The following is a 12,500-nucleotide window of genomic DNA, read 5'->3' as shown; positions in this document are numbered from 1 at the left end:
AAAGGCGAATTAAGGGCACATGTTCCTGTCCCTTAGAACAGTGCCCGGCACATAGTAAGCGCTTAAGAAATTCCATAGTTATTACTATTATTGCTGCCATGCCCCAACTGGTGGCTAACTCACTTCCCTTCTGGCCTGTTCGAACCACTCAAACTTGAGTTGAGGCTGGGACTGTCAGTAGGGGAGGGAAAACCAGAACCCAGACCTGAAGCCGGTGCCTTCCTTGGGGCAAGTCTGGCGGCCTTCGGAACTAGAATCAGAATCTCCGGACTAGAAGCTCATTGTGGGCAGGGAACGTGTCTACCAACAGGGAAGCTGGATGGCCTAGTGAGTCAGAAAGATCCGGGTACTAATCTCAGCTCTGCTACTTGTCTGCTGTGTGACCTTGGGCAAGTCACTTGAATTCTCTGTGCCTGAGTTACCTCATCTGAAAATGGAGATTTAGACTGTGAGCCCCACGTGGGCCATGAATTGTGTCCAATCCAATTAGTTTGTACCTACCCAGAACTCAGTAGCGTGCCTGGAAGAGTAAACGCCTAATGCCTTTTAAAAAAAAACACAACACTGTACTATATTCTCCCGAGTACTTAGTAAAGAGCCCGGGCCTGGGAGTCAGGGGACCTGGGTTTTAATCCCAGCTCCGCCACTTGTCTGCCGTGTGACCTGGGGCAAGTCACTTGACTTCTCTGTACCTCAGTCCCCTCACCTGTCAAACGGGGATTAAGAGTGTGAGCCCCATGTGGGACAGGGACTGTGTCCAATCTGATTAACTTGTATCTACCCCAGAGCTTAGAACAGTGCTTGGTACATAATAAGGGCTTACCAAATACTATAATTATTACAATTATTATTACAGTGCTCAATGAATACCACTGACCGATCGGAGCCAGAACCTTTCGAATCAGCAGCATCAGGGTCTTGGCTGCTTCGGCATCGTTCCCCAATTCTTCTCTTTCAGGTGAGCCCTTATTCATTCATTCAATCGTATTTATTGAGCGCTTTCTGTAGGCAGAGAGCCTGTCCTAAGCCCTTGGAAAGTACAATTCAACAAGAATTCCTTCTCATTCTCTGATTCTTCCCCCCTTCGCCTGCTTCCTCCTTAGCATCTTACGTAGGAGCCCCTTGAGGACCTCCAGTCTCCAACTTTCTCAGCCCGACTATCTCCACATCCAACGGTTTTCCCTGCCACTGGCTTGAAGGCGCTCGATCAGCTCACCCCCTCCTGCCTCACCTTGCTGATCTCCTCCTACTACCACGCAACCTTTACACTCCGCTCCTCTAACACCAGCCCGATCACCGTCCTTTGATCTCGTCTTCCTTACCGCCGCCCCCTCACCCACCTCCTCCTCCTGGTCTGGATCGCCCCCTCCCCTTTCGGACCCAGACCACCACTCTCCCCACTTCAAAGCCCTGCTAAAAAATCACATCTTCTCCAAGTGGGCTTCTCTAAGCCCTCTCACTTCCCCATTTGCCTTCCCTTCTGCATCGCTTCAGCCCTGTGCAATTGATTCTCACCCACCCCCACAGCACGTCTGTAAAAATCCATCTGCGATTTATTTTAATATCTGTCTCCCAGATTAAACTATAACCTCTTGTGGGCAGGGATCATATCTACCTACTCTACTGTACTGCATTTCTAGTGCTGAACACAGTGCTCTGCCCACAGTAGGTGCTTAATAAATACCACTGATTGATCAATACATGTCAATTATACATAGTAATTTCTTACAATAGTCTAACCAAAAAGTGACTTAAAAAGCAGTGTGCCTTAGTGGAAAGAGCACGGGCTCGGGAGTCAGAGGACCTAGGTTCTAAACCCGGCTTTGCCAACTGCCTGCTGTGTGACTTTGGGCAAGTCACTTAACTTCTCTGTGGTTCAGTTTCCTCATCTATAAATTGGGGATTCAATACCTGTTCTCCTGCCTACTTAGACTGTGAGCCCCATGAACTGTGTCCGACCTGATTAACTTGTATCTAACCCAGCACTCAGAGCAGTGCTTGGCACATAGTAAGCGCTCAACAAATACCAATTATAAAAAATTCCTTTGTGGCCAGGTCCGTGCTCGGAAAACAAGCCTGGCAATTCCCCTACCTTCAAATCATTTGGACTAACTCCGCTTCTTCCAAGAAAAAAAAAAGTCGTTTAGTATAGTCCATTTGTGTTTTCAAGACTTTTCCTCAATTGCTAATGAAAGGCTCGCCCTGCCTATAAATGCATCAGGACCGATCAACGTTTCATCCGGGGAATCAGGGAAAGCCTCCTGGAGGTGTGGTTACAGCAAGCCTCCAAGATGGGGAGAACAGGGATGTGAAGGGGATGGGATTCCCAGCGGGAGGAGAGAGGGCATGAGCAAGAGGTTGGCAGCGAGGAACACGAAATCAAAGCCACAGGGGGAGGGCCTGGGAGTCAGAATAACCTGGGTTCTAACCCTCCCTCCACCACTTGTGGGCTGGGTGACCCTGGGCAAGTCACTCTGCTTCCCTGTGCCTCAGTTACCTCATCTGTAAAATGGAGGTTACGACCGAGACCCGGACTTTGTCCAACCTGATTACCTCATATCTATCCCGGCGCCTGTCACACAGTAAGCACTTAACAAATACCATTTTAAAAAAAAGAGAGAGATGATGGCCAGGGTGGAAAAGGGTCTTGAGAGGAGTAAAGCATACAGTGCGAGAAGGGCAAGAACAAGCAGGGGAGAGAGGTGTTTGAGGGTTTTAAAACCAATGGTCAGGAGTTTCTGCCTGACAGAGAGAAGAATGAACCATTTGAGGAGGGGGTATATGTGCATAAAACAATGTCACAGGAAAACGATTCGGGCAACAGAGAGAATAGAGAAGCAACGTGATGTAGTGGAAAGAGTCCGGGCCTGGGTATCGGAAGGAACTGAGGTCTAATCCCGGCTCCGCCACTCTCTGCTGTGTGACCCCGGGCAAGTCACTTTGCTTCTCTGGGCCTCGGTGACCTCATCTGTAAAATGGGGATTAAGACTGTGAGCCCCACGTGAGACAGGGAAATGGGTCCAACCTGAGCTCCCCAGTGCTTAGTACAGTGCCTGGCAGAGAGCAAGCACTTAAATATCATAATTATTATTAAGCGGGGGCTACTGAGGTAGACTTGGGAGTTGATGGTAACTGAAACAGAGGGAAAGGATGAAGTCAGTGTCGATCGGAAAGAGAAGGGGAGCCAGAACTGAGTCTTGAGGTCCACCCGTGGTTATTTAAACCTCCGAATTAACAAGCATTATTTTTAAGCAGGCATTTCCTATCTCTGGCACCCATACAGTACAGAAGGAAATCCCCCAGTGTCTTGGTAAGGCTATCTCTCAGTTGCAAAACCGAGGAAACTTTGCTTACCTAAAAACTGAAAAGGCCATAAGCAGTGTCACTGGATGTCAGTCGCACTGTGGCCCATCCTGTCCAAATTCTGGCTCCAGGACCCTGGGAAGAACCAGCAATGGAGGTCCACAACCTCTATAACCCTTTCTCTCTACTAACTTACCGTGAATTTAGCATCGGGGAATTTAGCTAAGCTTTTAGGATTTACTGATATTTCCAATGCATATGAATACCATCAGTTTATCGCCCGCTGGGTGAGTGTTTTCTTCTGTTTAGAACCCGCCCACCTTCAATGATGACAATGGTATCTGGTGAGTGCTTACTATGTATGGACTAAGCGCTGGGCTGGATACAAGCAAATCGAGTTGAACACAGTCCCTGTCCCACGTGGGCCTCGCAGTCGCAATCCCCATTTGACAGATGGGGTAGCTGAGGTCCAGAGAAGTGAAGTGACTCGCCCAAGGTCACACACAGCAGACAAGTGGCAACACCGGGATTGGAACCCATGACCTTCTGACTCCTAGGGTCTATCGATTACGCCACGCTGCTTCTCAAAGGACACCCCATCAACCAAATGGAGATCATCGACGGTATTTATCGAGTACTTACCGCGTGCAGAGTGCCATACTGAGCGCTTGGGAGACTACATTACAACAAGAACTGGGTTCTAATCCCAGCTCCGCCCATCTGCTGTGTGACCTCGAGCAAGTCACTTTACTTCTCTGGGCCTCAGCTGTCAAACGGGAATTAAGACTGTGAGCCCCACTTGGGCCGGGGCCCGTGTCCAACCTGACGAGCGGAGAACAAACGGGTCGAAGCTGCCCCGTCTTCCCCTGACGCGAACAGGACCGGCAGAGACAAGAGGATGCGGGTGGGGTTTGAAGAAATCACTGATACTATTAACAACTCCTCTGCGCAGGTTCATCTCAGTCCTGAAGTCGCAGCCCCGGGGCTCGTCTGTCATCCGCGCGATGGGAGACTGCAGCGTGGCCAGCTGCTCCCCAACGTCCCCAGTGTCTGGTCTGACGTCGTCTGCCCACAAAGAGCTTCCAGTCTGGAGATCTGCCATTTATGATTCTTTGCAGGCATGGCCCCGCTCGGTCTGTTTCTTTCGAGCTGCAGTCTTGTTCGTCACCTGGTTGTCCTTCCCTGAACTTTTTTCAAGTCTTCACCACCCCCCCCTCCTCTATTCCGTTCTATTTCCTCTCCCCTTGCCTCTGACCCCATTCCCTCTCATCCCTTAAAAATACTTGTTCCCTCCCTCCTTCTCCTCCTCCCCACTATCTTCAATCTCCTTCTCACAGATGGCTTCTTCCCCTCTGCCTTCAAACATGCTCCCCTGTTTTCAAAAACCCTCTCTGGATCCTCCGGATAGCACCCCACCGCCTTCGCTTCCTCTCCCCCGCTCTCTTTCTGACCGACTCCAATCGGGTTTTTGCCCTCTGCACTGCACTCTTCCAAGTCACCATTAACCTCCTTCCTACCTCCGTCCAATGGACCCTGCTCTGTCCTAATCCACCGAGACCCCATGGTCGCCTTCAACACCACGGGCTGTCACCGCCTCCTCCGACTGATACTAGCTCGTAATAATAATAATAATGGTACTTGTTAAGCCCTTGCTACGTGCCCAGCACTGTCCAAAGGGTTGGGGTAGGTACAAGTTAATCAGGTTGGACACAGTGCCCGTCCCCCTCACGCTGTGAATCCCCATTCTACAGATGGGGCCACTGAGGCCCAGAGAAGTGAAGTGGCTTGCCCAAGGTCACCCAGCAGACACGTGGCAAGAGCCGGGATTAGAACCCAGGACCTTCTGGCTCTGATGTCCCCGTTGCTCTCCTAGCTCTCCAACAGCTTCATCGGTTGCTCTGGCTGGCTCCTCTTGCCCCTCTCTTCCCCGGACCTTTCTTTTACAGTGGGGAGTTTATCACGACGTAGCCGAGAGAGCGCGGGCCTGGGAGACGGAAGGTCACGGGTTCTAATCCCAGCGCCGCCGCTCGTCCGCTCCGTGACCTTGAGCACGTCGCTTCACTTCTCCGGGCCTCCGTTACCTCATCAGCAAAATGGGGATTGAGACTGTGAGCCCCAGGTGGGACCGGGACTGTGTCCAACTTGATTTACTTGTACCCGACCCGGAGCTCAGTATGGTGCCCGGCACGTAGTAAGCGCTTAATGATTACCATCATTACTACAGTGGCATTTGTTAAGCGCTTACTATGTGCGAAGCGCTGTTCTAGTATTCACATGGCCACAGCTACCATCTCTATGCAGCGCACCCCAACCCTCCCCATTCCCCCGCTTCCTCCTCCCAATTTTCCCCATCTCCCCTGACAACGTTGCTTCCCGAGATGTAGCGTGGCCTGGTGGATATGGCGGGGGCCCGGGAGTCCCCTGCGTGACCTTGGGAGAGACTTCACTTCTCCGGGCCTCGGTTACCTCATCTGTAAAATAGGGATGACGACGGCGAGCCCCATGTGGGAGGGGGACTGGGTTCAACCTGATCTACCTCGGCGCTTAGTACTGTGCCTGGCACCTAGCAGGCAATTAACAAATACCATAGGGAAAAAAAAAATACAGAGAAACATTAGCACCATCTCTGTGCCTGAAACCCGCAACCTCGGTAACCTCACCTCCTCACACCACTCTGCTCTCACGAACGACTCGCGGTTAAAACCCGGCGATTTCTCCTCAAAGGCGTGTCACGGCTCCTCACCGCCCAAAGAGCCACCACCTGGTTCAAAATAATGGCCATTTCTTGACGAGATTAGCCCATCGACCTCCTTGCCAGAGTTGCTGCCTCCAGCCTTTCCCCATTTCCCCACGCTTGAGACGGCCTCCTGGATCCCCTTCCCGAAATATCACTCTCTTCTCTCCCACGGTCGCTTATCTCCCTCCGCATCAAAGATGCCTCGGCTTCAAGGCTCTCCCCCATAGTTACTGGCTCTCCTCAATCGGTGGTTTTTACTCAGCGATTACTGCCTGCGGAGTCCCGCGTTAAGCGCCGGAGAGAGTTCGGATATTGCCGAACAGACGGTCTAAGGGCAAGAGGAGGGAGTTAAATAAATGGACAGTACTAACCGGATAATCACATGACACTAAGGTGGTTGAGCAGGAGCCAGGACGGAGGAGGTCCTGACCAGCTGGGGAGTCGCTCCCGGAGACGCTGGCTTCGGAGAAAGGCTTTGCAGGTGGGGAAAGGGCACGGGCCTTTGGAGACCCGCATGAAGAATGAGACCCAGAAGAAGGTTAGCTAGGGAGAAGGGCGTGAGCTGGGGGCGTAGCGAGAAAGGGATGAGACAAAAATTCCCAAAGACTGCCTTTCGGATGTTCCCCCAGCCACCGCTCACTTAACTACCCACTCTTTTCCAACTACATCCCTTCCCTAGGTAATCTAACTGCATCTCATTCCACACTCCACTCTCCCTCCCTCTAAAAAAAGCCAACTTCCCCGGTAAGCCCATCGGCCACCCTTGATACTCACGCGTACCTGGCTTTGTATTTTATTTAACTGCCTCCTGTTTTTTTTTTATTATTATTTTCATCTCTGGTCTCACACTTGTTCCTATTGTATATCCGTACCCTGTGCCCGATGGCCCGTCCCCACAGTAAAGTCCACGGAGGCAGGACTTTGCCTTCTACTCTGGTTGTTTATTTTCCCAAGCTCCCAAGGGCCTCTGATCCAATACTCCGGGCAAACAGAAACTCAGTAAATGCCGCTGACGACGAGAACGCCGGCGGACGGCCCGAAAGCTAAATCCTACCACGAAAGAGAGGCGGGAATAAGAAGGAGGGCTCAGAGTCACCGGGCTACAGATTGGCAGACTAAGGTTCAGGGGGTGGTTCCAGACATTTTGCTTAGAGAGAGCTGCATTTTAATCGCTGCCTCCAGGGCACAGGTCTCCTGGATTCCACACTGGACTGGCAACCTAAAATGGCACCGAGAAGTTTCGAGGCCTAGGCTGTGGTCCCGAGCACAGAGGATTTTTTTTGTTTGTTTTAATAGTATCTGTTAAGTGCTGACTGTGGGTCAAACATCGTTCTAAGCGCTGGCGTAGATCCCAACTGATCGGGTGGGCCACAGTCCCTGTCCTCCATGGGCCTCGCAGTCTAAGTAGGAGGGAGAAGAGGCCCTGAATCCCCATTTTTACAGGTGAGGAAACTGAGGCACGGCGGAGTTCAGTGCCCAGATTCGCACAGCGAGCAAGTGGCGGACCGGGGATTAGAACCCGGGTCCGTGCTCTTCCCACTAGGCTCTCCTGGGCTGCACTCTTTCAGCCTGGTTAGGATGGGCGACGAGAGAAGAGATGCTGACTCCTGGGTATCTTGGGGTTGCACTTAATTCTGCCCGAAAGCAGGGATTTTTTTTTTTTAAATGGTATTTGTTAAGCATTTACCATGTGCCAGGCACTGTACGAAGCGCTGGAGCAGATACAAGCTAATCAATCAGGAAAGACACAGATCATGTTCCACACGGGGTTCACGGTTTTCATCCCCATTTTATAGATGAGGTAACTGAGGCACGGCCCACTCTGGATAGAACGCGGGGAAGAACTGGGAAACACGTTTTCGCTACCATGTGCCTTACTAGGCGGAAAGGGCAGCGCTGTGAGAAAAAGAAGCCCACTGAGGTCTACCGCGACCCTCTTCCCGGGGCGGCCTAGTGGAAAGAGCCCGGGCTTGGGAGTCGGAGGCCGCGGGTTCGAATCCCGGCTCCGCCACCCGTCCGCTGGGTGACTTTGGGCCAGTCACTTGACTTCTCTGTGCCTCGGTTACCTCACCGGTAGAATGGGGATGAAGACTGCGAGCCCCACGTGGGACAACCTGATTACCTTGTAGAGCGTGGCTCAGTGGAAAAAGCCCGGGCCTGGGAGTCAGAGGTCACGGGTTCTAATCCCAGCTCCGCCACTTGTCAGCTGTGTGACCTTGGGCCGGTCACTTCACTTCTCTGTGCCTCAGTTCCCTCATCTGTAAAATGGGGATAAAGACTGTGAGCCCCACGTGGGACCACCTGATTACCTTGTATCTACCCCAGCGCTCAGAACGGGGCCTGGCACAGAGTAAGCGCTTCACAAATACGATCACCATCGTTATTATTACGAATCCGGTCAAGCGGGCGCTTAGTACAGTGCCCCGCACCCAGAGGACAGGACCGCCCAGAGCCCGCGCTGCTGTGTTTTACGGATCCCTTTCCCCCCACCGACTGGCACATAGTAAGTGCTTAGCGAAGGATAATTAACGATAGTATCTGGGAAGTGCTTAGGGACTGTACTAAGTGCTGGACACAAGCAGACTGAGTTGGATACAGCCCCTGGCCCACGTGGGGCTCCCGATCTCAATCCCCATTTTCCAGATGAGGTCACCGAGGCCCAGAGAAGTGACGTGACTTGCCCAAGGTCACACAGCAGCCAAGCGGCGGGGCCGGGATGGGAACCCATGACCTCCGACTCCCAGGCCCGGGCTGTAGCCACACCAGGCGACGGAGCAGCAGCGTGGCTCACTGGCAAGAGCCTGGGCTGGGGAGTCAGAGGTCGTGGGTTCTAATCCCGACTCCGCCCTTTGCCTGCTGTGTGACCTTGGGCAAGTCACTTCACTTCTCTGGGCCTCGGTTACCTCATCTGGAAAAACGGGGATTAAAAAATGTGAGCCCCACGTGGGACAATCTGACTACCCGGTAACTCCACCGGCGCTTAGGACAGTGCTCTGCACATAGTAAGCGCTTAAATACCATAATTATGATTGCCGATTTGTCCATTCCAAGTGCTTAGTCCAGTGCTCTGCCCATAGTAAGCGCCTAACAAATACCATAACTATGATGATGACTGCCGATCTGTCCATTCCAAACGCTTAGTCCAGTGCTCTGCCCATAGTAAGCGCCTAACAGATACCATAACTATAATGATGACTGCCGACCTGTCCAATCCAAACGCTTAGTCCAGTGCTCTGCCCATAGTAAGTGCTTAACAAATACCATAACTAAGATGATGATTGCCGATCTGTCCATTCCAAGCGCTTAATACAGTAAGCGCTTAACCAATGCCATAATCATGATGATGATGATTGCCGATTCTGTTGCCGATCTGTCCATTCCAAGCGCTTAGTGCAGTGCTCTGCCCATAGTAAGCGCTCAATAAATACTATTGAATGAATAGTAAGTGCTTAACAAATACCATAATGATGCTGATTGCCGATCTGTCCATTCCAAGCGCTCAGTGCAGTGCTCTGCCCATAGTGATCGCTTTACCAACACCATCATGATGCTGATTGCCGATCTGTCCGTTCCAAGTGCAGTGCTCTGCACATAGTGAGCGCTCGATAAATACTATTGACTGAATAGTAAGCGCTTAACAAATACCATAATGATAAGGTTGCCGATCTGTCCACTCCAAGCGCTTAGTGCAGTGCTCTGCACATAGTAAGCGCTTAACAAATACCATAAGTATGATGATTGCCCATCTGTCCGTTCCAAGCGCAGTGCTCTGCACATAGTCAGCGCTCAATAAATACTATAATTATGATGATGATTGCCGATCTGTCTGTTCCAAGCGCTTAGTGCAGGGCTCTGCACATAATCAGCGCTCAATAAATACTATAATTATGATGATGATTGCCGCTCTGTCCGTTCCAAGCGCTTAATGCAGGGCTCTGCCCATAGTGATCGCTTTACAAACACCATCGTGATGATGATTGCCGATCTGTCCGTTCCAAGCGCAGTGCTCTGCAACTAGCGAGCGCTCGATAAGTACTATAAATAAATGCTTAGAACAGTGCTCGGCACATAGTAAGCGCTTAACAAATACCAACATTATTATAAATAAATACTACTGAACGCTGCCCGTCCCCCCCAGGACCTGATGCTTCCCTCCCCTCCCTCGCTGGGCCCGGATGGGGCGGCCGGGGGATTATTATTATGTTGGTATTTGTTAAGCGCTTACTATGTGCCGAGCACTGTTCTAAGCGCTGGGGTAGATACAGGGTAATCAGGTTGTCCCACGTGAGGCTCACAGTTAATCCCCATTTTTACGGATGAGGTAACTGAGGCACAGAGAAGTTAAGTGACTTGCCCACAGACACACAGCTGACAAGTGGCAGAGCTGGGATTCGGGGGGGTGTGATGCAAGAAAAATAATCATAATGTTGGTGTCCGTTAAGCGCTTCCTGTGTGCAGAGCACTGTTCTAAGCGCTGGGGGAGAGACAGGGTCATCAGGTTGTCCCACGTGAGACTCACAGTTAATCCCCATTTTAATAATAATAATAATAATAATGTTGGTATTTGTTAAGCGCTTACTATGTGCAGGGCACTGCTCTAAGCGCTGGGGGAGATCCAGGGTGATCAGGTTGTCCCACGTGAGACTCACAGTTAATCCCCATTTTATTATTAATAATAATGATAATGTTGGTATTTGTTAAGCGCTTCCTGTGTGCAGGGCACTGCTCTAAGCGCTGGGGGAGAGACAGGGTCATCAGGTGGTCCCACGTGAGATTTACAGTTAATCCTCATTTTATTAATAATAATAATAATAATAATGTTGGTATTTGTTAAGCACTCACTATGAGCAGAGCAATGTTCTAAGCGCTGGGGGAGAGACAGGGTGATCAGGTTGTCCCATGTGAGACTCCCAGTTAATCCCCATTTTAATAATAATGATAATGTTGGTATTTGTTAAGCGCTTACTATGAGCAGAGCACTGTTCTAAGCGCTGGGGGAGATCCAGGGAACTCAGGTGGTCCCCCGTGAGGCTCCCAGTTAATCCCCATTTTAATAATAATAATAATGTTGGTATTTGCTAAGCGCTCACTATGTGCAGAGCACTGTTCTAAGCGCTGGGGGAGATCCAGGGTGATCAGGTTGTCCCACGTGAGACTCACAGTTAATCCCCATTTCATTATTAATAAATAATAATAATAATGTTGGTATTTGCTAAGCGCTCACTATGTGCAGAGCACTGTTCTAAGCGCTGGGGGAGATCCAGGGTGATCAGGTTGTCCCACGTGAGACTCACAGTTAATCCCCATTTCATTATTAATAAATAATAATGATAATGTTGGTATTTGCTAAGCGCTCACTATGTGCAGAGCACTGTTCTAAGCGCTGGGGGAGATCCAGGGTGATCAGGTTGTCCCACGTGAGACTCACAGTTAATCCCCATTTCATTATTAATAAATAATAATGATAATGTTGGTATTTGTTAAGCGCTTCCTGTGTGCAGAGCACTGCTCTAAGCGCTGGGGTAGATACAGGGTCATCAGGTGGTCCCACGTGAGATTTACAGTTAATCCCCATTTTAATAATAATAATAATAATGTTGGTATTTGCTAAGCGCTCACTATGAGCAGAGCCCTGTTCTAAGCGCTGGGGGAGATCCAGGGAACTCAGGTGGTTCCACGTGAGATTTACAGTTAATCCCCATTTTAATAATAATAATAATAATGTTGGTATTTGTAGCGCTCACTATGAGCAGAGCCCTGTTCTAAGCGCTGGGGGAGAGGCAGGGTCATCAGGTGGTCCCACGTGAGATTTACAGTTAATCCCCATTTTAATAATAATAATAATGTTGGTATTTGCTAAGCGCTCACTATGTGCAGAGCACTGTTCTAAGCGCTGGGGGAGAGACAGGGTCATCAGGTTGTCCCATGTGAGACTCCCAGTTAATCCCCATTTTAATAATAATAATAATAATGTTGGTATTTGTAGCACTCACTATGAGCAGAGCCCTGTTCTAAGCGCTGGGGGAGAGGAGATCGCCCCACGTGAGGCTGACGGTCTTCAAGAAGAATGAAATCAGCGAGGCAGGCCGGTCCTGCCCCCGTCCCCCCGCCGCACCGCGATTTCGCTCGGCGCCAGGACCGGCCCGCTCCCCCTCCCTCCCCCCCCCCCCCGGCTGCCCCGGCCGAGCGCTTACCGCAGGGTGGGAGCCCGGGTCGGGGCGGGGCGGGGGCGGAGGAGGGGGAGCAGCAGCAGCAGCAGCGGGCCCGGCGGGCGCTGCCGCATTCCCCGCGCTGCGGGAGGACGGGCCCCGCCGCCGCGCTCCCGCCGCGCGCGCTCCCGCGTCCGCCGCTCGCCCTGCGCCTGCGCCGCCCCGGCGCGCTCCCTCACCCGACGCCCGCCCTGCGCCTGCGCCCCACCGCCCCGGCGCGCTCCCGCCCGACGCCGCCCTGCGCCTGCGCC

The 12,500-nt window shown here is 51.4% G+C and overlaps 1 protein-coding gene across 3 annotated transcripts in view; it reads right to left on the bottom strand.

The window, feature by feature from the left end:
* Nucleotides 1–12,259, bottom strand: part of IDE (insulin degrading enzyme) — an 89,860-nt gene extending 77,601 nt beyond the window's left edge. The window contains exon 1 of one of the 3 annotated variants that reach the window (XM_029059371.2): nt 12,235–12,259. The gene's annotated coding sequence lies outside the window, so the exon portion shown is untranslated. Of the gene's footprint in view, nt 1–5,963; nt 6,059–12,234 lie in introns of those variants that run through there. The other 2 variants (XM_007666085.3, XM_039911475.1) reach the window with 2 other exon arrangements.
* Between the last annotated feature and the right edge of the window lie 241 nt (nt 12,260–12,500).

The sequence above is a fragment of the Ornithorhynchus anatinus genome, chromosome 3 (genome assembly GCF_004115215.2).
Source record: "Ornithorhynchus anatinus isolate Pmale09 chromosome 3, mOrnAna1.pri.v4, whole genome shotgun sequence".
NCBI classification, from domain to species: Eukaryota; Metazoa; Chordata; class Mammalia; order Monotremata; family Ornithorhynchidae; genus Ornithorhynchus; species Ornithorhynchus anatinus.
This window is presented reverse-complemented; position numbering and strand designations above follow the sequence as displayed.